The sequence below is a fragment of the Coffea eugenioides genome, chromosome 11 (genome assembly GCF_003713205.1).
Source record: "Coffea eugenioides isolate CCC68of chromosome 11, Ceug_1.0, whole genome shotgun sequence".
Lineage (NCBI taxonomy): Eukaryota > Viridiplantae > Streptophyta > Magnoliopsida > Gentianales > Rubiaceae > Coffea > Coffea eugenioides.
In genome coordinates, this window is record NC_040045.1 from 10,673,717 (window position 1) to 10,701,027 (window position 27,311).

Sequence of the window (27,311 nt, forward strand, 5' to 3'; positions counted from 1 at the left end):
CAATAATGAACTAGAATACAAAACTCATGAATTAGATGCACATATAAATTCTTTAAAATTTGGTGTCTACACGGAGATTAGAATTAAGTGGTGTTCTACTGGTCTATTCTCTTACTTGAATGTTGACGGAGTATCAACTACCAATCGATCAAGCTATGGTGGAGCCTATATACGAGCAAATGTATCCTTACATGTGAAATGTGAAATATTTGTTCTTTGGCTATATGAAGTGTTATTACTCAATTCTTGACTTGATTTGCTCGCTATTTCACTATTGCGCTACTTTTACTGTATTTGATGGCCAATTTTTTATTTGGAACTTCACTGAGTTTTAGCTCACTCCATTAGTTTTGTTTTCCTTACAGGGGTACGAGCGAGACGTGAGAAGTGTACAGACTAGCATAGGCTAGATATTTTGACTTTTGACTTTTACTCGCGCCATCCCTCGATTAGAATGATTTGTACTTGGATTGTGTACACTTTGAAATACTTTGGATGTATAGAAGTTTTGTATCTTGATTTGTGCCTCGATGTATATTATAAGTTTGAATTGTGATGTTATTTATTGTCTATGGATGTATGCGTGAGATACGAGTGAGTGAGTCCTGGCGAGAGTTGGATAGGCGGTCCGCCGAATCCTTTGGTACGCCTTAGGGAGAGGTGGGATTGTCACAGGTAGTATCAGAATCTAGGTTTGAAATGATCTGGGTAGCTTGAGTGATGTATACGTGCTATGCCTTGGTTATAGTTTGGTTATGATAGACTAGGATTTCGCACTTAAGAATGAGCCCTTTGCCTCGATTTATATGTCTAACTTATTTTCTTCTTGCAATATTATTTGTAATGTAGAGGATGGCGGGTACAGATATTGATGAGGGTGCTGGGCCATCTAAGCCCATACCTACCGATGAGATACATCTCGAGGGACCCGTACGTCGCGTACTGACCTACCAGGAGAGCCTCGGTGGGCCCGTGTGTCGGTGGTCCCCAGCACGCAAGATCTGGTACTGCGATTGCTGGAAGACCTATTCCTACCCCGATCGGGTAGTCCTTGCAGTGGATGATGAGCGGAGGCAATTGGGTAGCGCCAATAATATGTGCCAGACGGAGATAGAGAGTCTCCGGACAGCCCTCCGAGCACATGGTGCCAGGATCCGAGAACTTGAGACCTCGATTCTGGAGGAGCAGGAGCGGACGAATGCGTTCAGGGAGCAGGCTCAGGTGACTACTGATCGCCTTGTCCGGGTAGTTGGAGACATGAGAGACCGGACTGACCGTATTCTGATAGAGTGTGGGGCCCTAGTGGAGGATATGGTTCAGAACTTGGCCGAGGATGGTCAAAGTCAGGCAATTCCTGGTGCTCCTCAGGAGGAGGAATCGAAGGAGGATCCAGATGAGGAGTCGGCTGCACCTATTGAGTCGGTTGGGTCGGCATCTAGTTAGACCTCTCGTTAGGGTTTGACCTTTTGTTAGGGTTTCAGAGATTTTTGTGGGGTAGTTAGGGGCATAGTGGGATGACACGTCACTTTTGTTTTTGAAAATTTGACGTGTTAAGGTTGATGTATATAGTGCTTCTTTTGTTCTATGTCCCTTGGTTAGTATAGCCTTTGACTTGACTAGGTTGATATGTACGTATTTTTAACTTGCAATGTGCCTTATTTTGCTATATATATAAAGGTCATGTTTGTTTTGAATGTGTTTATGATTTGAAAATATTTTATCCGAGTCATACCTTATTTTGCTTATATTTATATAGTTGGCTAGTCAAGAACCATTGAAGGTAGAATGAGTCAGGATCAGGGAGCTACTCGAGAACGTGGCTCTACTCGTGGTCGTGGGTGAGGGGGCAGACAGGCCCAAGAACCAAGAGGAGAAAGAAGTGGAATAGCGGAGTCGCAACCTGGACCCCGAGTGGAAGGAAAGGATCAGGTGGCGATGGCGATCCAGCAAATGACTAATATTCTTGCGCGTTTAGTAGAGCAACAGGGTCAAGTCCCTGTGAACCAACCTAGAGATCCCGATATGGGACAGGATAGAGCCCTTGAGAGATTTCAAAAGTTCTCTCCTCCTAAGTTCCTGGGAGGACCGGACCCCGAGGGAGCCGAGAGGTGATTAGAGACCATAATTAATATCTTTGCTGCTCTGAACTATGCGGAGGATAGGCAAGTGAAATTCGTCATTTTTCAGTTTGAAGGTCCGGCCAGGGTTTGGTGGAATGTGGTTGGAGCTAAGTGGGAGAGAGAGGGAACTGCATGGGCCTAGTTGAATTTCGTGCGGGAGTTTAACGAAAAATATCTCTCACCTATCGTCCAAGAGAAGAGAGAGGACGATTTTATTAAGTTTCGACAGGGAACTTTGAGTGTAGCTGAGTATGAAACCCAGTTTACGAAACTGTCTAAATTTGCTCCTGAATTGATAGTCACGGAGCAAAGGAAGATAAGGAGGTTTGCTCAAGGGCTCAATGTGGAGATACAAGAGGCCTTGGCGGCAGCTCAAATCAATACTTTTACTGAAGTTTTGGAGAAGACCCAAAGAATCGAGATTACCAGGGCACAAGTGAGGAACTTTCATGCGAAACGAAAAGGGGCGCCCAGTGGAAGTCAAAGGCCGGCACAAAGTGATCGAAGCATGCCACCGTCTAAAGCCGATCGTGGAACTGGGGGTGGAAGGTTTACGGGTACTTCAAGGGGAGGCCAAGGTGGAAGAGGACAGGGGAGAGGAGGTTCACAGGGGGGCCAGACCTCTATTCCCCGAGTGACGTGTGAATATTGTGGGAAATTAAATCACACTGAAGATAATTGCTGGAGAAAGGCCCGGAAGTGCATAAGGTGTGGAAGCACAGAACACTAGATCGCCAACTGCCTGTTAATCAGTGATGCTCAGTCCGCTGGCAAGTCGAATCCGAAGCCGACCAATGTAGGAGGAACCAGGTCATGGGTATCGGTTAGGGTGTATTCATTGGACCAGCAATCGGTACTTGAGCTGACGGAGGTAGTGGAAGGTACGATTCCTGTTTTCTATCGGTTAGCCAAAATTCTGATAGACCCTGGTGCCACTCATTCTTTTGTTAGCCCTGCATTTATGCTTAGAATTAACATGAAAGTTGAAAGATTACCTTATGACTTAGAAGTAAGAACACCTATGGGTAACTAAATATTACTTGCAAATGAAATGTATAGAAATTGTGATATTTGGATTGGCGAGCGAAAGTTAGTGGTCGACCTCATAAATCTAACCATTAAAGGGTACGATGTTATTCTAGGCATGGATTGGCTAGCTCATTATCATGTTCGGGTAGATTATAGGATGAAGGTGGTTGAGTTTTGCACACCAGGTGGGGCAAGTATAAAGTTAGACGTGAGGGGTATGTTAGCCTCATCTGCGCTGATTTCGAGAATAAGGGTTAGGAAATTGCTTAGTCATGGGGCACGCAGTTATTTAGCTTTTCTAGTTAACACCCCAGGAGAAAAGGTTAAATTAGAGGATATGCCGGTGATCAGTGAGTATCCGGACGTATTTTCGGAGGAATTGGGGTCTCTGCTACCTGAAAGGGAAATTGGATTTAAGATTGACCTAGCACCTGAAACTACTCCCATCTCGAAAATCCCTTATCGAATGGCACATGCCGAACTTAAGGAGTTAAAAGTTCAATTGCAAGACTTGCTAGAACAGGGGTTCATACGTGAGAGCGAGTCACCGTGGGGAGCTCTAGTGCTATTTGTTAAAAAGAAGGACGGGAGTTTAAGATTATGCATTGATTATCGAAGTTTGAATGCAGTAACCGTTAAGAATAAGTATCCTTTGCCCCAAATCAATGAGTTGTTTGATCAATTACAAGGGGCGGTGGTGTTCTTTAAATTGAATTTTCGACAAGGATATTATCAATTGAGAATTAGAAAGGAAAATGTGCCAAAAACGGCCTTTAACACTCGATACGGGCATTTCGAGTTTGTGGTAATGCCTTTTGGCTTAATTAATGCCCCAACAGCATTCATGGATTTAATACATCGGGTGTTTAAACCCTACTTGGATAAGTTTGTGGTGGTATTTATTGATGATATTCTAGTGTACTCGAAGACAAGGGAGAAGCATGAGTAACACTTGAGGATAGTATTGCAAACCCTAAGAGAGCACCAACTGTTTGCCAAATTCAGTCAGTGTGAATTTTGGTTAGAGAGAGAGGCATTCCTAGACCATATAATTTCAAAAGAGAGACTTACTGTTGATTCGGCCAAAGTGGAAGCTGTAGTCAAATGGAAACGGCCAGAGAATCCTACTGAAGTACGAAGCTTTTTGGGTTTAGCAGGGTATATCGCCGATTTATAAAGAACTTCTCGAAAATTGCGGGACCCCTAACGAACTTGACAAAGAAACAAGGAAAGTACATTTGAGATGTTAAGTGCGAGAATGGTTTTCAAGAGCTTAAGAGGCAATTGACCATGGCTCCAGTATTAACTTTGCCCAATGGGACGGATAGCTATACGGTTTATACCGATGCGTTGATAAAGGGGTTAGGGTGTGTTTTGATGCGAAATAGGAATGTGATTGCCTACGCATCTCGGAAGTTAAAGGTTCATGAGCAGAACTATCCAACCCATGACTTGGAACTTGCACCTGTGTGTGTTTGCTTTGAAGAAATGGCGGCATTATCTATATGGGGTAACATTTGAGGTATACACGGATCATAAGAGCCTTAAATACCTATTTTCTCAGAAGGAACTAAATCTAAGACAACGTCGGTGGGTGGAGTTCTTAGAAAATTATGATTGCACGATTAATTACCATCCAGGAAAGACCAACATTGTAGCAGATGCTCTAAGTCGAAAGGCTCAATTAGCAAGTTCCATAGTGGGAGAGTGAAGCTTATTAGAAGATGTATGTGAATAGAACCCGCGTCTGGAGCCACAGAAAGTTATTTTTCGAAACATTGAGGTGAAATTGACACTGTTGGATCGGATTAAAGAGGGGCCAAATGAAAGAACCGACAGTGCAGAAATGGGTAGAAAGAGTGAAGAAATGGGAATTGCCTAATTTTAACCTAGGTTCTGATGGGATTTTAAGGTTCTGAAATCGCGCCGTTGTACCTAGGGATGAAGAGTTAAAGAGAGAGATTTTAGAGGAATCTCACCGTTCTAGGTATACGGTGCATCCAGGGAGTGGTAAAATGTATCAGGATCTCAAAAGTCTGTATTAATGAGATAATATGAAGGCGGAGATTGCCCAATTTGTGCAAAAATGTCTTACGTGCCAACAAGTGAAAGTTGAGCATCAAAAACCGTCGGGTCTGCTACAGCCTTTAGAGATTCCTAAATGAAAGTGGGAGCATATCACGATGGATTTCGTATCAGGGTTACCAAGAACTCAAAAAGGTCATGATGCGATTTGAGTGATAGTAGATCGATTAACTAAGACCACACATTTCTTGCCAGTTAATATGAAATATTCTTTGGAGAAACTTGCCAAACTCTATATGGATGAAGTGGTGAGACTACATGGGGTACTAGTGAGTATTGTATCCGATCGAGGCCCCAGATTTGTATCTCGATTCTGGCAGAAATTGCAAGAGGCTCTAGAGACTAAATTAAGCTATCGTACAACGTATCATCCTTAGACTTATGGACAATCGGAAAGAACCATTCAAACTCTTGAGGATATGCTGAGAACCTGTATTGTAGATTTTGGAGCAAATTGGAGCAAATATTTAACTTTGGTTGAGTTCGCGTATAACAATAGTTATCACTCCTCTATCCAAATAGCCCCATATGAAGCATTGTATGGATGAAGGTGTCGATCTCCAATCCATTGGGATGAAGTAGGAGAAAGGAAAATCATTGATCCGGCTACAATACCTTGAGTTGAGAAAGCCTACGAAAAAGTAAAGGTAATTCGTCAGAGGTTTCAAACAGTTCAAAGCCGACAAAAGAGTTATGCCGACATCGGAGGAAGGATTTGAAGTTTGAAATAGGAGATAAAGTATTTCTTCGTGTTACTCCACTGAAAGGAAAGGTTAAGGTAGGAAAAGGGAAAAAGTTGCAACCAAGATATATAGAACCTTTTAAGATACTCTAGCGGATAGGGAAGGTAGCTTATCGACTAGAATTACCAGCTAGTTTGTCTCGGATCCATGACGTTTTTTATGTTTCTCTGTTTAAGAAATACCATCCGGATCCGACTCACATTTTGCCACCAGAAGATATTGAACTCGATGAGTCTTTAACCTATGAGGAACGACCCATTCGAATACTAGATAGAAAGGTGAAGGACTTGAGAAATAAGCAAATTCCACTAGTCAAGGTTCTATGGAGACATCATGAGGTGGAGGAAGTAACCTGGGAGCTGGAGAAGGACATGCAAGAGAAGTATCCTGAGTTATTTGCAACTAAAGGTATGAATTTCGAGGTCGAAATTCTCATAAGGGGAAGAGAGTGTGAGAACTTGCAAATTCCTTATATTTTTCTTAAAAACTCCCTTTTATTTAAAAAAATATTACTTTATAATAGCCCTACTACTTAAACATCCCATAATAAGTACAAATGAACATAGAATTAAGGGTTTTTTCTTTTCGTTTTTAAGTTAGCGCGAATTAGGGTTTTTATGTCTATCCGTACTGCGACTATCCGATACGGAGTGTGGATCAAATTTGGTGATTAAGAGTGAGTTTTAGATGATATTAAGTGTGTGATTAGAAATGATAATAATAAATTAGTGAATTATAAGTTAAAACCCTAGTATACGCGATTGAAGAAAAAACAGCTAGAACCGACGGGTATCGTTCACTACCGATTGGCTACCAATTGAACACAATGTTTGACCACCATTTTATCAAGTTAATCTCCTTATTATTAGAGCCTAAATATCAGCCAAATTCTGGTCATGGTGGCCGAATTTCTTGACCAAGAAAACAAGAGAAAAGAAAAAAATTTTGAGATAGAAATTGGTGGTGACAAGTGGCACCAATCCAAGAACCATTGACCAAGACAACCTTCTTACCTTCTTATCTTCATTTTAGCTCATTTCTTTACCATTTTGTTTCTTGTTTGGCCAAGAGCAAGGATAGGGAGAAAGAGTGAAGAGAGTTTCTATTTCCAACCTCAAATCAAGAGTTGTGAGCGAAACCAAGAAAAACTAAACCGATTAACTTGTAGGTTAAGAGCTTGGGAAGTTTAAGGAACCAAAAATTTCAAGAAGAAGTGAAGGATAACTCTAGCAAGCTTTGTTTTGAGGTAATATGGCTAACCACTCTTTTCTTTTTTTTTTCCCTTAATCATGTTGGAGTTGTTTAGTAGCTTGTAGTAGTGGTTGTAATGTTTATATCAAGTGATTTTGGATGGTTGGGATGATGAATTTGAGTTAGGGTTTGAATGATTCACTTATTATACTTGTTTTATGTGTGGTATATGATGTATATAGGTTGGTACAAGAGGTGGTAGTGATGGTTTCAAGCTAAAAATGAGATTTATACCTTGATTGTAGCAAATTTCCAGAATTGAAGTTAAGGGATACCCTATCTGCCCGGTTCTAGTTCACCATATTAGAGGCCGAATTAGACTTAACCTAAAACATTAAAGTTGTATAGAATGATGTTTTATAGTTGCCTACAAAATATCAGCTCAATCAAAGCAATGTAGCCTGTGAAAAGACCAAAATACCCTGACTACCCTAGGTGAATCCAGTGATCAGTTTTGGATATTTCACCAATTTTGTCGTGCTTTTTCACCATGATATGTACTGAACTAGTATTTAGCCAAAACATCGAAGTCGTAGTAATATGTCTTATCTTTCCAACGCCCCTGAGAACGTCTTAATCGGACTTCGGTGGCTTGAGTTATGGCCATTTGAGTGTAGTGCAGTTAACTAGCCGGTTGGTAGGAATTCGGTTCTGTAAATTGGGAATATGTCTTGGATACACTAGAAACTGAACTAAGTGATCTTCATCAAAATTGTAACTCTCTATCTTAGATTTGAAACGGTATAAATTGCACCTCAATCGATAAGTGTAGCCTCAGTTGTACCCGTTACGCAAAACAACGTCAAATCTATCTTTTGTTTCTTGACTCGAATTTCATTTCTGCACATGTTCCTATCTTGGTTCGGTACTTATATGATGTTGAGCCTATTGAATGGCTATGGGAATGAGATGATTTTGTGTATGACTTTGGGTCTGACTGAGGAAAACTTGAAGCCATAAATGGCAGGAAAATAGGTGAATATAAAGGGCGTGCTGTCCAAATTTACGCTCAAGGGCTAGGTAGATATACTTGTAACTTGAGTAAGGGTGGAGAGCGAATACCACTTGAACCATCTAGGATATTTGCATCTTCTTTTATCGAGGTATATAAGTTAGAACTTGGCCGAACTTGTACCCTTGAGAAATGAAATAATGACTACTAGGAATACGTTTTCCTCGTACTTTCGACTCAAATGGTATTTTCAAGTATAAATGTTACAAAGTTTCGTAGTTTGAAAAGCGAGCAAGTGTTTTACGAATATTCTTCAAATGAATTTCAATTTCTTGATTCTTAGTAACCGAAATGTCTAAGTTTCGAATCTTAGTTGATTTTTAAAGTTCTTAAACAAAGTTTTATCGCAGATTTGGACTCCAAATCCGAAGTGCAACCCAGGCGGGATCTCTAAAGGCGCTACATTTTTTGTGAGTGCTTCCAAATATCTTATTAAACTTGCCATTTGTGTTCTATGTTTGACCTATGTGATTACATGCTATGTAAGTGAATTGATGGGGCAAGGGTGTACTTTATCGCACTTGCCCTAATGTGATTTGTTCGCGTTCATCGATTGCAATTGAATTACTATACATGCTTATGAATTGTATCTTGCCTGAAATTCCAGAAAATCCGGTGGCTAGTTAGTCGAGTCGAACCGGCAAGGGTCTAGTCGATTAGATAACGAACCCTGGGTAGTTAGTGATGTCGAGTGGAGTGTTATCTACTCGATTAATCGGTATACTCGAGTATTACCACCAGTGTTTATTGTGGAGTTCGGGCCCGGTAAGGAGTTTGATCGGTGGACGGAGATTGGAGTTAAGTGGTGTTCTACTGGTCTATTCTCTTACTTGAAAGTTGACGGAGTGTCAACTACCAATCGATTAAGCTATGGTGGAGCCTATATACGAGCAACTATATCCCTACATGTGAAACGTGAAATATTTATTTTTTGGCTATATGAAGTGTTATTACTCAATTCTTGACTTGATTTGCTTGCTATTTCACTGTTACGCTACTTTTACTATATTTGATGGTCAATTTGTTATTTGGAACTTCACTGAGTTTTACCTCACTCCATTAGTTTTGTTTTCCTTACAGGGGTACGAGCGAGGCGTGAGAAGTGTACAGACTAGCATAGGCTGGATATTTTGACTTTTGACTTTTACTCGCTCAATCCCTCGATTAGAATGATTTGTACTTGGATTGTGTACACTTTGAAATACTTTGGATATATAGAAGATTTGTATCTTTATTTGTGCCTCGATGTATATTATAAGTTTGAATTGCGATGTTATTTATTGTCTATGGATGTACGCGTGAGATACGAGTGAGTGAGTCTTGGCGAGAGTTGGGCAGGCGGTCCGCCGAACCCTTTGGTACGCCTTAGGGAGAGATGGGGTCGTCACAATGTCCTATTCTTCGAACTTTAGATGTGGTTATCGATCTCCTACCATCTTTTTACAATTAGTATATGCTATATTAAACACCAACACAAAGGATAGAATAACATAATGCTAAGATTTTTTTTTTAATGATTAACTCGCAACAGTGGGACAAATACTGATATATTATCAAGGTGAAATGCACCGGAGGTACAACAAACTTTCTAGAACTATTTTCCATGACAAATGACTGACTGTACTCCTAAAACTGTTTCATCCGCAGTTCCAGAACATTCTATTAAATTTAGCTGTTAAGATAAACACAAGTTAAGAACGTGGAAGGTACATCTCTTTTGAAATATTATTTGAAATAATCATTATAGTACTAAGGGAATTAGGTGCACAAGGCACAGCCTTGGCTTTAAAATGTTCTGACTTAGTATTCCTATTAATTAGAGGTGGCAAATTATTCCAAATTTCAATGGGTTACCCATGCCCATGGGAATTTTGGACGGGATGAGTACTGAAATTTGATATTGGGTTTAAAATGGGACAAATCTCAATTGTACTCATTAATTGATGAATAATTTTGGAAAATACTTGGCTACCCATTGGACTCAAATAGCAAGGGCTCCATTTGGATTAGCTGTTTTTGGGGGTTATTTTTGAAATATTTTATTATAACAGTATATATGAAAATTTTTTACTATAAAATTTTTTGAAATATTTGATATACTAATATGGATGGGATGTTTTTTGAGTTATTGTATATTACTGTAACATTGTATTTGGAAAACTTATTTTTTGAAAAAATAGCCAATCCAAACGGAATCTTATATTCAAAAATTATTTTTAACAATTTTTATAGTCATACCAGCGAATGTAATCTAGTAGTGTTCCTAGTCATTATCCACAAGAATTTTCAATATTTCAGTCAGTTTAGACCTGTTATCCTTGGACAATGATGAGGATAAATATTCAACACCCTAAATACGTTGGTCATCTTGATATATGTTGGCATATAGCTGTATATCTATCTTTTCCTTTATTTGTTAATCCAATTTTTTGTGGGAATCCTGAGTATAAAGTACTTGCATGTTTATTTAATAAAACTAAAAGAAATTTAATAAATCAAAATATTAAAATTATATAAAAATAAAAAATGAATTAAAGGAAAAAAATATGTAGAAAATAGATTTGAGTATTGGGCGAGATCAATCTAAATCCATCTCAAAATGATCTCGCCCAAGTTAGTCCCAAAGTACATATGGGTAAGGTTGGTCCCAAACCCGTATGACTCGGTTCCAACTCAAACCCTGACAGAGCAGTTATTTGGCACATTTTGCACTGTTATTTTGTCCTAATTTTGGCCATTCACAGTGCTAAGAATTGGAATTTCACTCATATTCGATATTTGTGTGAATTGTAGGTGGTCGGCATTAAAAATGATCTCTTGAGGCAAATTTTCAGAAGATCCTTCATCTCAGGGCGTGCCCACGCCAGAAAAGGTAGATGTTACCGAAAGCCGGAAGGGCTAACTAGTGAATTGGGTCCACGTGAGCCCGGAGCATAGGATTAATGCCCCAAAAGAGGAAGCTTTGCTCCAGACGTCTCTTTCTTTTTCTCCTGACGGCGCATTACAAAAAGAAGATTTGCACGCGGATTGAGAGTCCTTTTTTCTTTTGGAGTTCCTTTCCTGCTCAAAAGACCTTAGCTTTAGTTTTTCTTGTTCTACTTTTTGTCAGACGCCTTTCTTTGCTTTTGTTTCTTCTTCGGCAGCAAATTAGATAGCCCGATTTATGTCGAATCAAAACAGTAGCTTTAGTTTTTCTTTTCCCAGGCGCTAGACGTCTCTTTCTCTTTTGACTTTCAACTTTTCCGCTGGACAGTTCCTTGGTAGCCTTTTGCTTTGTAATTGCGGCTCCAAAATAAAGGGGAGGCCAGGACCTTCTTGGTTGTCCCTTCAATTAGTTCATCTTCCCCAATTCTTTGGAAATTAATTGAATGGTTTCAATTAAATCACGTGGGATGGATACAATGAGGAGCGGCTAATTTTCTCCTCTACCCAAAGGTTGACACGAGGGCACGATCCATAATATCTGTGAGATCTAATCGAATCTTCATTATTTCTTCAAATTTATTGCTATTCGTGCGTTTCCTGAATTAATTGTTCATGGGTATTTTATTAATTGAATATCAACGGTCGGGTATTTGATTTAATTTAATAGCCTACTGTCATATTAACTAAATTGAATCCGTAATTATTCATTTAGTTGATACCTAGTGGCGACCATTATAATTGGCTTTATGTTGGGGAAACGTAAGATCTAGCTTAAATAAACCCTCTTAGCGTGTTTATTGGTTAGGGTTGGGTTTTTCTAGTTTTAATGCAATTGGGTAATTAAATTCCTACGGTCATACTTAGGGTTGTTATCTGGTTAGGGAAGCAGTCAATGGTCGTACTTTAACTGTCGAAAAATAAGGAAGAACTGGTTGTCAAAGCTTATTGATAACTATAACCAATCTAGTGATGAATGGATGAACTATCTTTGCATCGATGATCGTTTAATTGGACCCTGCCTGAGCAGTTGATCTTTTCGATAGAACTTTTATTAATTGCTATTTTTAGTGAATTGTGCTTTGTGAGTTAGTTTTGAATTTTGTTTTTTTTATTTCATTTTTATTTGCCTCCCATTGAAAATCTCCCAATTTCGTTCTACTAATTTGGAAAGAAATAATTTCCTACCCGCTCCCTGTGGAATCGACCCTACTTGCCATTGTACGCAAATTCAATATTTTTATAGACAAATCTGGTATATCGGATCAAGCAAACTCTTCGGGAACAGGGTGAATCAAGTAACCCATTGCACACCTAAGGTCCCTGCTCCAGTACTTGGATTTGTTTTATAATTAATTGTGGTGGTAATTAGGACTTTTTAGTAATTATTATTGCACAGGTTCGGCACCTGTCAATTTTTGGCGCCGTTGCTGGGGAGTTGGGGTGTGGATTATTTGTTTCTTTTCAAATTCACCTTTTATTTTATTTTATTCTATTTTTCTTGGTATTTTTGCTAGTTTATGCCCCGTTCTTTTCGCACAGGTGAATTGGCATACGACCTTGAGGTTGAGAAGGCAGCGCGTAAGCGGAGGCAAGAGACCAGGAGACGAAAAGAAGGGCACTTATTTATTGCAAACGAGTCAGTGGAAGACGAAGTAAACATGGCCAACACCCAAATATTAAGGAAGCTAGCTGCCCCGGAGCTGACTCACCAGCCCTTATGCATCACATTCCCCACTTTGGCTGAGAATACTGCTTTCGAACTGAAGTCAGGGTTGATTCACCTCTTACCTTCTTTCCATGGTCTCTCTGGCAAAGAACCCCACAAGCACGTTAAGGAGTTCGAGGTGGTTTGCTCTAGTATGAAACCTCCTGGGGTCACTGAAGAGCAAATTAGACTGAGAGTCTTTCCGTTCTCTCTCAAGGATGCAGCTAAAGATTGGCTGTACTACCTACCAGCAGGTAGTATTACCACATGAGCACGGTTAAAAAAGAAGTTTTTAAAAAAATTCTTCCATGCATCCCGGGCTGCGAGTTTGAGGAAGGAGATCTGCAGCATTAAACAGTATCCCGGAGAGTCCTTGTATGAATATTGGGAAAGGTTTAACAAGTTGTGCACTAGATGCCCGCAGCATCAAATTAGTGAACAACTGTTAATCCAATACTTCTATGAAGGACTCCAATCAACTGATAGGAGTATCATTGACGCTGCGAGTGGGGGAGCACTAGCAAACAAGACACCGAAGGAAGCGTGGGAGCTTATCGAAACCATGGCAGAGAACTCCCAGCAATTTGGCTTCCGTGAGAGTAACCCTACCCATAGAGTCAACGAGGTAGAGACCTCATCCATACAGCAACAACTATCAGAGTTGACATCTGTTGTTAGGCAATTAGCCATGAGAGACACGCCGCGAGCGAAAGTATGTGGAATTTGCACGAGTATGGACCATTACACGGACACGTGCCCTATTTTGCAAGAGGACGGAGCGGAACAGGTAAATATGGCCGGAGGCATGCCCGCACCACGCAGGAGTATGACCCATACTCCAATATGTACAACCCGGGCTGGAGGGACCACCCCAATTTCAGTTATGGTAACAAGCCACAGAATTCATTTTCTAATCGTCCACCAGGATTCCAACAACCGTGGCAACCAAAGGCTCAACTCTTGTCCTCTAGCTCAGGAAATTCTTTGGAGGAAATTGTGAAGAGTTTGGCAACAACCACCACTCAGCTCCAGCAAGAGACTAGAACCCTAGTCACGATCACTGCTCAACTCCAGCAAGAGACTAGGTCCTTGGTCGCAAGCTCTACTCAGTTTCAATAGGACACCAGAGCAGGTATGAAAGACATGGAGACTCGAATGAGCCAAATGGCAACTGTCATTAATCGCCTGGAGTCTCATATCTGTGGGAAATTGCCTTCGCAGCCTGAAGCAAACCTTAGAAATGTAAGTGTTATGATACTAAGGAGTGACAAAGAGGTGGAGGGACCTAAGTTGGTAAATTCGAAAAGCAAAAGTAAGGAGGAGATAGAAAAGGAGATTGAAGAGGAAGGACGCATTCGCGAAGAGCCTAAGGTAACATCTATTCCTTCGATCCCTATTAAATCTAATCTAGCTCCTTTTCCTTGCAGGTTGGAAAAGACAACGAGGGCAGAAAAGGAAAAAAAAAATCCTGGATGTGTTCCGCAAAGTTCAAGTAAATATCTCCCTATTGGACGCGATCAAGCAGGTACCCAAGTACGCAAAGTTTTTGAAAGACTTGTGCGTTAACAAAAGAAAACTAAGGGGTGATGAAAGAATGATGGTAAGAGAGAATGTATCAGCTGTACTTCAAAGGAAACTCCCACCCAAATGCGGAGATCCAGGTATGTTTACTATCCTCTGTAAGATTGGCCATTCTAGTATAAAAAATGCCATGATAGATTTAGGGGATTCTATTAATGTGATGCCTAAGTCAATCTATGATTCCCTAAATTTAGGACATTTAAAAGAAACGGGGATAATAATTCAATTGGCTGATCGTACATGTGCTTATCCGGATGGGATAGTTGAAAATGTTTTAGTACAAGTAGATGGATTAATTTTTCCTGCTGATTTTTATGTGTTTTACATGGATGATAGAAGTGCCCCAAATCCATCACCCATTATATTAAGAAAACCATTTTTGAGTACTGCCCAGACTAAAATTGATGTTAGTAAGAGTACTCTCACAATGGAATTTGATGGAGAAATAGTCCACTTTAATATTTTTAATACAATGAAACACCCTGTTAACTCTCATTCTGTGTTTGCTATGTATACCACTAATCCCTCTGTGCAAGAATTTTCTAAGTTTGCTTATAGGGGTAAATTCAAGGTTGCTGCGAACAAGTCCTATAGGATGAAAGCAATTCATGAGGTAAAAATGGCGAGAAAATTTAGGAAAAATGTTGCACTCAATGGCCATGTGGATCCCGGAGGAGGGCCACCAATAACAAGAAAAATTCAATTACATCCAGACTAAAGAGTGGTGCTATGTTTAGCCAAAGACATTAAAGAAAGGCGCTGCTTGGGAGGCAACCCAAGGCTTCTTTTGTTTTATTTTTCTTATATTTTTGAAGTTTTTGTAAGTGTTAGTGTCATTTAGTGGGTTGTTATTTTGTGACAGGGAGTTGGCAGTTAGACATGCCCACGCTAGGTCGTCACACCTAAGGAATGGAGTTTTGGAATTGACGGTCAGACGACTAAAACTTCTAAGGCATGCCTACGCTTTCCAACCCTTCCAAAAACGAAAGTAAAAAAAAAAAATTCCCTAGCCCCACTTTTCTACTTTTTTTTTTATCCTGTCTTGTCTAATCCCTTTGTTTTAGTTTCAGTCTTCTCCTTCTTGTTGGTGTTGCGTCCATCGCCACCACTCCATCTTGCGTCCACCGCCACTCCACCTTGCGCACGCAGCCGTCTCACCTCCTCCGCCTTAGTGTCTCACTTTCTCTCCCCGGTGGTCAGGAAAGTTTCTTTTCTTTTCTCCTAATACTTCAGTTATTTTTTTTACATTGAGGATAATGTAGGTTTTAGGTGTGGGGGAGTGGCTTCCATTATTTCTTTTTTCTTTGTTACTCAAAAAAAAAACAAAAAAACAAAAAAAATGGAAAAAATGAAAACATTGTAGTTAGTCTGCTAGGTGCGTGGGTATATGGGTAAATATACTAGCTATGCATTTTGTTTTCCCTTGACAGTGTTGTTGAGTGTTGAATACGCTGGACTTGACCCATTCTTGAAACTTTTAAGAGCTTTTGAGCCATGCATGAGCACATTATTCTTGTTTGCTCTATTTTTGTTTGATTGAGTGGGTATCACACATGGTATCGGCATTCTAGAACTTGCTATTTTGTACATGTTGAGACCACATTTTATTGAATTGGATGCATTTGAAATGATAAGGGCATTTAGGATTTAACCTTCTTTACCTTTCTGCAAACCATGCCTTCATCTCGTTTCCCAATAGTGAACCAACTTGAACTTTTATTCTTTACTTTTGCTTGTTAGCCGTGTTTGATAACCCATGACCTTTTTAGACTTTCTTGTTCAACCTTGTGTCATTAAGGGATATCTGAAATTCATTACTTGTGCAAGACAAATAAATCTATGGGCGCAAGTGTTGTAAAAAAGATGTTGTATGGTGCTGTTTCTGTACATCTGAAATCGAAAGAAAAGCCAAAAAAAAAAAAAGAAAAGAAGAAAAAAAAAGGGGGAGAAATCGGCAAAAAGCTGGTGAGCAGAAGACTCTGTCTTTCAGGGCGGGCCCACGCCTTGCTAGACGTCCTCTCAAAAAAAAAAAAAAAAAAAAAAGAGGAACGAGTTTCGACACTTGCACAATGAAAACAGCAAATGGAAACGCCCTACTTGAGAACTTGCCCCAATAAAGCATTGTGGTTATGTAGTGAATATTATACATTCTCTTGACACATTACACCCTATTTTTACCTTCTTATCCCGCCGTTCACCTGAACCCCATTACAACCCTATCGAAATTCCTTTGATTTATGTATTTAGTTCACTTTTGAGTGGTGGAGATGTGATAAATGTGCAAGCCTATGGTAATGGCATTCCGTGACGTTGATTTGAGTGTTCCTAGTATTCATATATTTTTTTTTGAATTACAACCTGCCCGGTGTGTTCTAATTTTGGCCATATTGTCAGGGACCTGAAATGCTTATGTTTGTATAGACTATTCCATGACCTCTGCTCTCTTGGTTTTACTTTGAGCTCCGAAATGCTTGGGGGCAAGCATTGTCTAGGTGTGGGGGGATTTGATAGAGCAGTTATTTGACACATTTTGCACTGTTATTTTGTCCCAATTTTGGCCATTCACGGTGCTAAGAATTGAAATTTCACTCATATTCGATATTTGTGTGAATTGGAGGTGGTCGGCATTAAAAATGATCTCTTGAGGCAAATTTCCAGAAGATCCTTCATCTCAGGGCGTGCCCACGCCAGAAAAGGTAGATGTTACCGAAAGCCGGAAGGGCTAACTAGTGAATTGGGTCCAGGAGAGCCCGGAGCATAGGATTAATGCCCAAAAGAGAAAGTTTTGCTCCAGACGTCTCTTTCTTTTTCTCCTAACGGCGCATTACAAAAAGAAGATTTGCACGCGGATTGAGAGTCCTTTTTTCTTTTGGAGTTCCTTTCCTGCTCAAAAGACCTTAGCTTTAGTTTTTCTTGTTCTACTTTTTGTCAGACGCCTTTCTTTGCTTTTGTTTCTTCTTCGGCAGCAAATTAGATAGCCCGATTTATGTCGAATCAAAACAGTAGCTTTAGTTTTTCTTTTCCCAGGCGCTAGACGTCTCTTTCTCTTTTGACTTTCAACTTTTCCGCTGGACAGTTCCTTGGTAGCCTTTTGCTTTGTAATTGCGGCTCCAAAATAAAGGGGAGGCCAGGACCTTCTTGGTTGTCCCTTCAATTAGTTCATCTTCCCCAATTCTTTGGAAATTAATTGAATGGTTTCAATTAAATCACGTGGGATGGATACAATGAGGAGCGGCTAATTTTCTCCTCTACCCAAAGGATGACACGAGGGCACGATCCATAATATCTGTGAGATCTAATCGAATCTTCATTATTTCTTCAAATTTATTGCTATTCGTGCGTTTCCTGAATTAATTGTTCATGGGTATTTTATTAATTGAATATCAACGGTCGGGTATTTGATTTAATTTAATAGCCTACTGTCATATTAACTAAATTGAATCCGTAATTATTCATTTAGTTGATACCTAGTGGCGACCATTATAATTGGCTTTATGTTGGGGAAACGTAAGATCTAGCTTAAATAAACCCTCTTAGCGTGTTTATTGGTTAGGGTTGGGTTTTTCTAGTTTTAATGCAATTGGGTAATTAAATTCCTACGGTCATACCTAGGGTTGTTATCTGGTTAGGGAAGCAGTCAATGGTCGTACTTTAACTGTCGAAAAAGTAAGGAAGAACTGGTTGTCAAAGTTTATTGATAACTATAACCAATCTAGTGATGAATGGATGAAATATCTTTGCATCGATGATCATTTAATTGGATCGTGCCTGAGCAGTTGATCGTTGGGGTAGAACTTTTATTAATTGCTATTTTTAGTGAATTGTACTTTGTGAGTTAGTTTTGAATTTTGTTTGTTTTATTTTATTTTTATTTGCCTCGCATTGAAAATCCCCCAATTTCGTTCTACTAATTTGGAAAGAAATAATTTCCTACCCGCTCCCTGTGGAATCGACCCTACTTGCCATTGTACGCAAATTCAATATTTTTATAGACAAATCTGGTATATCGGATCAAGCAAACTCTTCGGGAACAGGGTGAATGAAGTAACTCATTGCACACTTAGGGTCCCTGCTCCAGTACTTGGATTTGTTTTAAAATTAATTGTGGTGGTAATTAGGACTTTTTAGTAATTATTATTGCACAGATTCGGCACCTGTCAAACCCAAACAAATCCCGCCCATCCCGCCCATTTTGCCACCTCTACTATTAATGTAAATTTCACATTATACGTGTAGACACCAAATTTTAATTTAGTTTATTTACTTTTATTTTTACTTTTATTTTTCTTTGGTTAAATGTTAATTATTACTCATCTTTAGTTTTTAGCATAAAATTTACTGGAAAAAGGAAAATCTCCACAAAAATATGTTTTAGTTCTTCTAGATTCAGTTTATGAAATTTTTGATGATTGTTTACCTAATTTAAAAAAAAAGAAAGAAAAAAAGGGGGTGCTTCATGCGCTCGTGGCAAACACGCACCAGTTTCTTTCGTGCAAGAATGCAAGCGGAGGGTCAATAAAGAAGCAAAAATCGCAGCAGCCATTGTGGTCTAATTTGGATTCATTCTTTTCGGCTTTGTTTCTTCCCATTTAAGCCCTCAGTACAAGGCCACATCACTCCTTCAAGATCCATCAAGAGGATTCTAGAAACACATAAGGATCAAGGGCTCTGAAAATGCAAGGAAAAATGGAGTTTTATCCACCATCCAGATGAGGGTTTCGGGAGCTAACTTCCCATATAAAAGGCTGAAAAGAGGCAGCTTTGAGGGGGGATAGAAAAGGTTGGACGGCAAAAAGAAAGAAACCAGAGAAAGGCGGCTAGGGTTTAGAGGGAGCTAAGAGAGAGGTCGGCTGTGAAAAGGAAACAAAAACCATAAGAGAAAAAAGGCGGTTGAGAGAATCTGGGGGGGACAGGAGAGGTGACGGCTGAAAAAGGAAACACAGTGTGAGAGAGTCTAGGCTTGGAGAGTGAGAGAGAGAGTCTGAACTTTGAGGGTGAGAGAGTGAAACAACGGCCGAGAGGGAGTTGGCGGCTAAGGTTGAGAGATAGAGCCAAAGTAAAGGGGGCGGCGGACGGGCTGAACAGAAATAAAAGAAACAAGGAAGGAGAAAAGGGAAGCGAACGAAAGAAAAAGGAAGGGCCACAGTTTCTGAAGAAACTAGAGAGAAAGAAGAGCAACGGACGGAAGAAAAACCCACGGAGGAGCAAAGAGTTTCAGGCAGTAGCCAGAACGAGGCGAGGCCGCTGGAAAAGAATCAAAGCAAGAAGGGAAGGGAGGAAATATCTGGAAAAAGGTAGTTTCTTTTGTGTTTTTTTTTTCTTTTCTACGTATATGCTATTAGATTTGTATAAGAAGGTTGAATTTGCTCTGTGATGCTTCTTGTCATATATGCTACCATGTGTGAATCCATGAGTGTAGCCAAGGGTCGAGAGAAGGCAGTTTATTTCTGCTATTTCCTTACGTTTTCGTGCATTTCATAGGCAAAAGATGATCTCTTTTCGTTGTTTACCGGTTCTTGTTTTGTATAGTCTTGTTGGATGGTCTTGTTTCTTAGGCTCAGATTATGTTGGGGCTGAGATATTATGCATAAAAGTCTGCTGCAATGAGCTTGAAGCTTTCGGCTCATTGCAGCGATGGTCATTTCTTTGTTGTTAAGTTATTGGTTTGTATCTGTGCTGATTTTTCCCGTATGTAGTAGCGTTATTGGATTTGTTGGGAGTAAGTATATGCATTTGTGTTGCTAACAATGCTATTGAGGAAGTTCTGGTCGAACGAAATTGCGGCAAGTCCTCACGTTGCTTGCTGCATTTTAGGCATGTTGTTTGTTATGCTGTCTCCATTCTCCTTTCTCCTGTTTGTTTGTTTGCTCAAGTAGCTGTTTTCTTGTGTTTCAGTGGAGTCTTGTTGATTGCTCTAAAGTTTGTTTGAGGTTGGTTTGGCCTGATTTGGTTGTTTGAGGTCTGTTTTGCTGCCATTTAAAAGCAGGAACGTATGACATAATACCAGGCTGCAATAATGGCATTGTATTGTAGTTTTAGCTACTCCAACTTCGTTTGAATTTTCGTTTGGCCGTAAGATTTGATTTGCAGAAATTGAAGTTCATAAACAATAGCTTAGGATGTATCAATGTTTCCGCGTTTTGGGTTCGATCTTGGAGAATGGGTAAATGTTGAAATGTTTCTTTGCAAATGTCAAGATGTTTTTTTTCCCCAATACTTGTATTTTCTCTTGCTTAAAGCTCTTGTTTTCAGAAATCTTGTTGGCCAGAGTTGAGTAGTTTAATTCAAGTTGATGTTTCATTTATGCGGTCAACATGGCATGTAGTTTCAATCTTTTTCCTTGGTTATGCCATAAACATGAACTAGGAGAACAAACCAAAGTTGCTGGATTTTCTTAGCCTTTGAATGTTCTTGTTTTCTGGATTTTTGTGTTTCGAAGAGGAGGAAGAATGTTTGGTCTCCTTATAAGGTTTCTTGCTTGTTTGGATTGTGGTAATTAGGTGCTTCATTGCTTAGCTTGGAATTATGATTTTCGGTTGAAAAGCTTTGGTTAAAGGCTGTGTGCTTAAGTCCAAAAATTTGTGTTAGAAAATGCAGCAAGTTGTTGTAGAAACTCAAGCTTTAACGTAGTTGCATGGGACTTGCATGCAAAAGGAAAGATAGCTTTCAAAAGTTGCACTTTACTCCCCTTAGCTTCTATCTATGCTACAAAGGCCCAATTAGGTTCTACTTTTTTGCAATTAGGTCCTAGATTAATTGCCATTTGAACCTTTGCTTGACCTTTTCATTACTTATGGGCCTTGAAGTTTCCTAAAATATTTAATTGGGTTTGAATACTTGGTCAATATTTGCAATGGGGTCCTTGGTAGTTTTTTTTTTATTTTAGAAATTTGATCAATAATTTACTTTCTTGGAAATTATGCATTATTTGATTTCATGTAAGTCGCAATTGGGAGGAATTTGTTGATTTAACTTATTTTTGTGCCTTTGTTTATATGTTACTATTAAATTGGTGCCTTGACCCCTTTATGGTTTTGAAGCTAATTTCTCCTTCATTTGATTTCCATTGCAAGGGAGGTAGCTTCTATCCTCTTGATTTTATTGTTTCCAACGTGCTCCTATGTGTTTTTCGTGGATTTTATATGCTTTACTCCGTTTTTGTTTATTTTATTTTATTTTGTTTTTATTTTTGCTTGATTTGATTTAGTTATTTACTTCGCTTTCCTTTAATTTTCATTGCCCTCTAATGTAATTCTTTGAGAGGCATTTCAAAGCTCAGCTGTAATAGTTAGGCTTGCCTTATTTCATTTCGCATTCCCTTCTTAGATTGTAGTAGGCTCCCCCCTCAAATGTAATAGTTAGGGTTTTATTTGCTTTCTCTTTCTGCTTGTGTGATTTGCATGCTTAGGTGCTATATGTTACCGCTTTCTTAGAATCTTGCATCTAGATATCATGATTATGTGTTATGTGTTTACGTGATATTATGTGTTTACTCGCTTTATTATGTTTTTATGAGGCTATAATTAATGTGTGACGTTATCACACTAGTCCAACGCTAGTTGTGATCCATTTCTCGATACCACACTAGTCCAACGCTAGTTGTGATTTTCTTGTTCGATTTCTGGCTAGTCCAACGCTAGTGAGAAAATAGAAATATGGGCTAGTCCAATGCTAGACCCTTAGGAGCCCTTCACGCGTTAGATCATGATTGTATGATAAAATCACTTCATCTCATGCATATTTTCACTTTTTAGGTTTTTTTACCATGTTACATGACACTTTCTTATATATGTACATCCTTTATCCCATATTCCCTTCTACCTATATCCCCTATTCCGTATTTTCTCTTATATATATTCCTTACCCCTTTGTATGAAAACATAACATTAGATTTGCATTTTATTTAAGAATTAGAAACTAGGTTAGACCATTTGCTTGCTTAGATTAGGAAAACTCCCTCGGATATGGGATATGGACGAGTTTGGCTTTTCTAGCCTTAGCATGCTCGTATTCCCTCTATTGAAGGGAACATTGAAAGTCACGAGTATAAGTCCCCCGCACCCATTATGATGCATTCCTTTAGGGCATACACATTTGTATATTATTATTTTCTTTACTTTTTCTTTCTTTCGAGTCTCATGACTTGCATTATTCGTGATTTCTTCGAAAAGTCTTTATTAGGCGTCACAATTAATGTGATTGGCACCATTCGAGTTTCGAAGATACATTTCGACCCCTCGATACCCTCCTAGGTCTAGGATTTTGCATTCATATAGTACATCCAAATATGATAAATCTTTAGGTTAAAATAAGAAAATCTTTGACTAAATCGCGCAACTAGCCTTGGCTAGGTTGAAATGGTGCCTTGGATTCTTATTCTTGCCTTCCCTTTCTTCAAATGTGACTCTCGAATCTTTTTCTCTAATTTTCGTAGACTTGGAGTAGTTTGAAAAGGGTTTTTCTACTTTGTTTCTTCTTTCTTTCTTTAAAATTCATTTTTAGGTGACTTGGTACACCTTAACTCTATACCAAGTGGCGACTCCATTTTTTCATTCAAAAAACCCTTTTTAAACTATATTTTGGATCAAATCGTCGCATTTTCTAGTCCCATTTAGACCCATGTTTTTTCATTTTGTTTTTAAATAAAAAATTCATTTTCCAATAAAAAATTGAATCAAAAACCACATTTTTCCAAACTCAATCTTTTATTTTTATTAAAAAATGGGGCGCGACAATACGGTCCAAAGGCTGCCTTGTGAATAAACTCAGATATAATTTCCAATCACATGGAAAGCCATAATTAACACAAGCACAGTTAATAGCATAATTGTCATTTACATAGTTATCAAGCTAACCTAGCCACAACTACATGCCTTCCAGTGCAATCTTGTCCTAAACAAAGATAGGGTAACTTGCTGATTATTTAATCTATATTTCATGATAGTTATCTAATATCATATCAAGATTCATTAAGTTCTAAGGATGATTGAATCTTAATAGATCATAATATGATGCAAAAGAATGGTAGTCTAGCAATTCAATAGTACATAAATATCATAAAAAATGGTTTGAAGTCGCAAAAAGAACTTCACATCACAGCATCACGCTTTTTCTTTAGAGGGCTTATCTCAGCAGATTTTGTTGGAAATAGTTAGTGATGAATCCCACATCGAAAAGACATGAAGAATAGAAGAGGTTTATAATCAAGTGCACACCTATTCAAATCAATTTGGATAATAGGAAATTTTGGAGGGAAACTTCAAAATTTCACATGCATTTGTCATGTTGACTATTAAATTAAAATATAAATTTAATGGTCAAAAGATTGGCACTTGGGCACTTGGGTCTTAAGAACAGAAATTAATTTTAATTAATTTCATTTTAATATTTCTTCCTAACTAAACGGTTTCATTTTAAGGGTTGCATCTGATGATACAACACATACAACTGTTTACGTGTCCATTCATTTTGAAAAGGTACTTATTCATGAAGAAATACGTATCCAAAAGACATGACATTTCTTTTGGTATCTGAACCTTATAAATAGTAGCGTCCAGATAACAGAGGCCTTACTTTTACTTTTACTTTTTTATTCTTCTTCTATTTTCGTTCAAAACAATATTCTCTAAATCGTCTTGGGAGAGTTTCTGCATACTACTGTGTGGAAATTCTGATTGACTTTGTTATTCCTAGAGGGAATTGCTGCAAACCCGATAGTAGAATAGTGGGGTAAATTTCCTTAAGGAAAGTAAATTTTCACGTCAAAGCTACATTTTATTATTGTAGTTATTACTATTTTTCCTAACAATCTTAAGGAAATTTCGTCAACATGGAGGGCACTAGTTCGGATAATTTTCTGAACAAATTTTTCAAGTCTGATATGATCAAGTTGGATCGGTTTGATGGCACCAATTTCACCCGCTAGAAAGACAAGTTGCTGTTTCTTCTCATGGAATTGGGCGTTGCATATCTGTTGGCTGATAATCTGCCAAAGATCCCTGAACCATCTGATGGCGAGTTTGATGAAATCAAGGCAAGTCGCAAGAAACGTGAGGAAGACGAAGTTCACTGTAAGGGCTTCATCTTAAACGCCTTGTCAGATCGCTTATATGATCTGTTTCGTTCACTTAAATCACCGCAGGAAATTTGGAAGGTTTTGGAGAACAAATACATGTCTGAAAAACAAGGTACGGACAGATTTTTGACTATGAAATTCTTTGAGTTTCAAATGTTAGATAACAAGTCTGTGATAAATCAAGTGGATGAATTACTGCTGTTAGTGTCTAGACTAAAGGATTTAAGTATTGAAGTGTCGGATCAACTCCAAGTGGGTGTTGTGATTGCAAAATTACCATCTACTTGGAATGATTATAGGAAGAAACTACTGCACACTCCTGAAACTTTCACCATAGACCAACTTACAAAGCATATCCGAATTGAAGAGGAAACTTGTATTCAGGAGAATAAATTTGCTTTGGAATCAGGTACTAAGGTGAATAATATTGAGTCTAGCGGTACTAAAAAATTTGGAAAAGGCGGAAACAAGTCCGGTAATAAGAGAAAACATGGAGATATGTCTTCTGGAAATTCTGCGAATAATAAGAAAGACAAGTCATGTTTTTTCTGTGGAAAGAAAGGGCATTTTAAGAAAGAATGCAAGTTCTACAAGAAATTGAAGATAGAGGCAAATGCTGGACAAAAGAAAGCAAATGTTGTTGAAGATTCTCTTCCCAACAGTGCTGAAATTGTTGCTATGATTGGTGGACTTTCCATCAATGTGGTAACTGAATGCAATTTGACAAATTGTCAATCTAATGATTGGTGGTATGATTTGGGTGCTACTGTTCATCTATGCAATGACAATAATCTATTCAAAGATTATCAAGTTGCTACCCCAAATCAAATTATGTTAATGGAAAATCATAACACATCTGATGTGTTTGGAAAGGGGACGGTTGAATTGGAGTTTACCTCTGGCAAAACGTTGGTTCTGACCAATGTTTATCATGTTCCCGACATAAGGAAGAATCTGGTTTCTGCAAGTACACTATGCAACAAGGGATTGAAGGCTGTCATAGAGGCAGGAAAAGTAATTCTATCCAAAAATAATGTATTTGTTGGCCAAGGATATTCATGTAATGGCATGTACAAACTAAGTATCAATAAAGTTAATATTTATGCTTATTTGATTGAGTCTTCTATTGATGTATGGCATGCTCGTTTGTCACATGTTAATTTTAGATCAATCAAGTTCATGTCAAAACATGGATTAATATCTTGCACAAATGACAATTTTGGAAAATGTGAAATATGCCTACAAGCAAAAATGACAAAGAAACCTTTTCCAAAAAATGAAAGAACTTCTAAATTGCTTGAAATTATACATTCTGATATATGTGAATTGAATGGTCATTTAACAACGGGTGGAAATAGATATTTCATAACTTTTATAGATGATCATTCTAGATTTACATATGTTTATTTACTGAGAACAAAAGATCAGGCATTTGATATGTTTAAATTGTTTAAAACTTTGGTTGAAAATCAGTTGGAAAGGAAAATTAAAATCCTACGAAGTGATCGAGGAGGCGAATATTTTCCAAATGAATTTTCTATTTTTTGTGAAGAAAATGGTTTGATCCATCAAACAAATGCGCCATACACCCCTCAACAAAACGGTTTAGCCGAAAGGAAAAATAGAACATTGGTTGATATGGTAAATGCTATGCTTATGCATGCTAGATTACCATTTAACCTTTGGAAAGAGGCTTTATTAACCGCTTGTTATATACATAATCGAATACCTTCAAAGAAGACAAAGGTTTCGCCATATGAACTATGGAAAGGAAGAAAGCCTAATTTAAATTATTTTAAGGTATGGGATTGTATAGCCTATTACAAGGTTCCTAATCCTAAAAGAACAAAATTAGGACCAAGAGGCTTAAAGGGTGTTTTTGTGGGCTATGCTGAAAATTCTAAAGCAAATAGATTATTAGATTTAGACTCAAATACTATAGTAGAGTCTAGAGATGTTGAGTTTTTAGAAACAAGCTTTCTAAGTGATTCAACTTCTAAACCAGATTCTATATTACCACAAAACATGACTATGGATCCTAATACTTCTACAAATGATAATAAAAAGAAAATAGTTGAAACTCCTAGTGAACCTAGGAGGAGTAAGAGAGCACGGAAAGAGAAGAATTTGGATCCAAATTTTATTTATTCACAATCATTAGTCTTTGTAGTTGAAGGTAGTAGGAATGGTGTATTCAATAAAATACCTATACTTTTACATTTGGAAGAGGATCCTAAAACTTATAAAGAAGCATTAGTTTCAAGGGACTCAGCTTTTTGGAAAGAAGCAATTAATGATGAGATGGATTCTCTTATGTCAAATGGTACATGGGTGTTATGTGATTTACCTCCTGGTTGTAAACCTATAGGATGTAAGTGGATATTTAAAAGAAAACGTAACACTGATGGTTCGCTACTAACTTTCAAAGCAAGACTTGTTGCAAAAGGTTTTAAACAAAAGGAAGGAATTGATTACTTTGAAACTTATGCTCCTGTTGCAAGAATTACTTCTATAAGAGTGTTGTTTGCTTTAGCATCCATATATGATTTATACATTCATCAAATGGATGTTAAAACAGCATTCTTAAATAGAGATCTAGACGAGGAAGTGTATATGGAGCAACCCGAAGGGTTTGTACTTCCTGAAAATGAAAAGAAAGTTTGCAGATTAGTTAAATCCTTGTATGGTTTAAAGCAAGCTCCAAAACAGTGGCATGAGAAATTTGATAAAGTAATTTTAGCAAATGGCTTTAAACACAATAAAGCAGATAAATGCATTTATTCTA

At 38.3% G+C, this 27,311-nt stretch overlaps 1 non-coding gene across 1 annotated transcript; it reads right to left on the minus strand.

The window, feature by feature from the left end:
- Positions 1-13,195: 13,195 nt before the first annotated feature.
- On the minus strand, positions 13,196-13,302 carry LOC113754566. The gene has a single exon (XR_003465249.1). It is a non-coding gene; the product is annotated as a small nucleolar RNA R71 (small nucleolar RNA).
- Between the last annotated feature and the right edge of the window lie 14,009 nt (positions 13,303-27,311).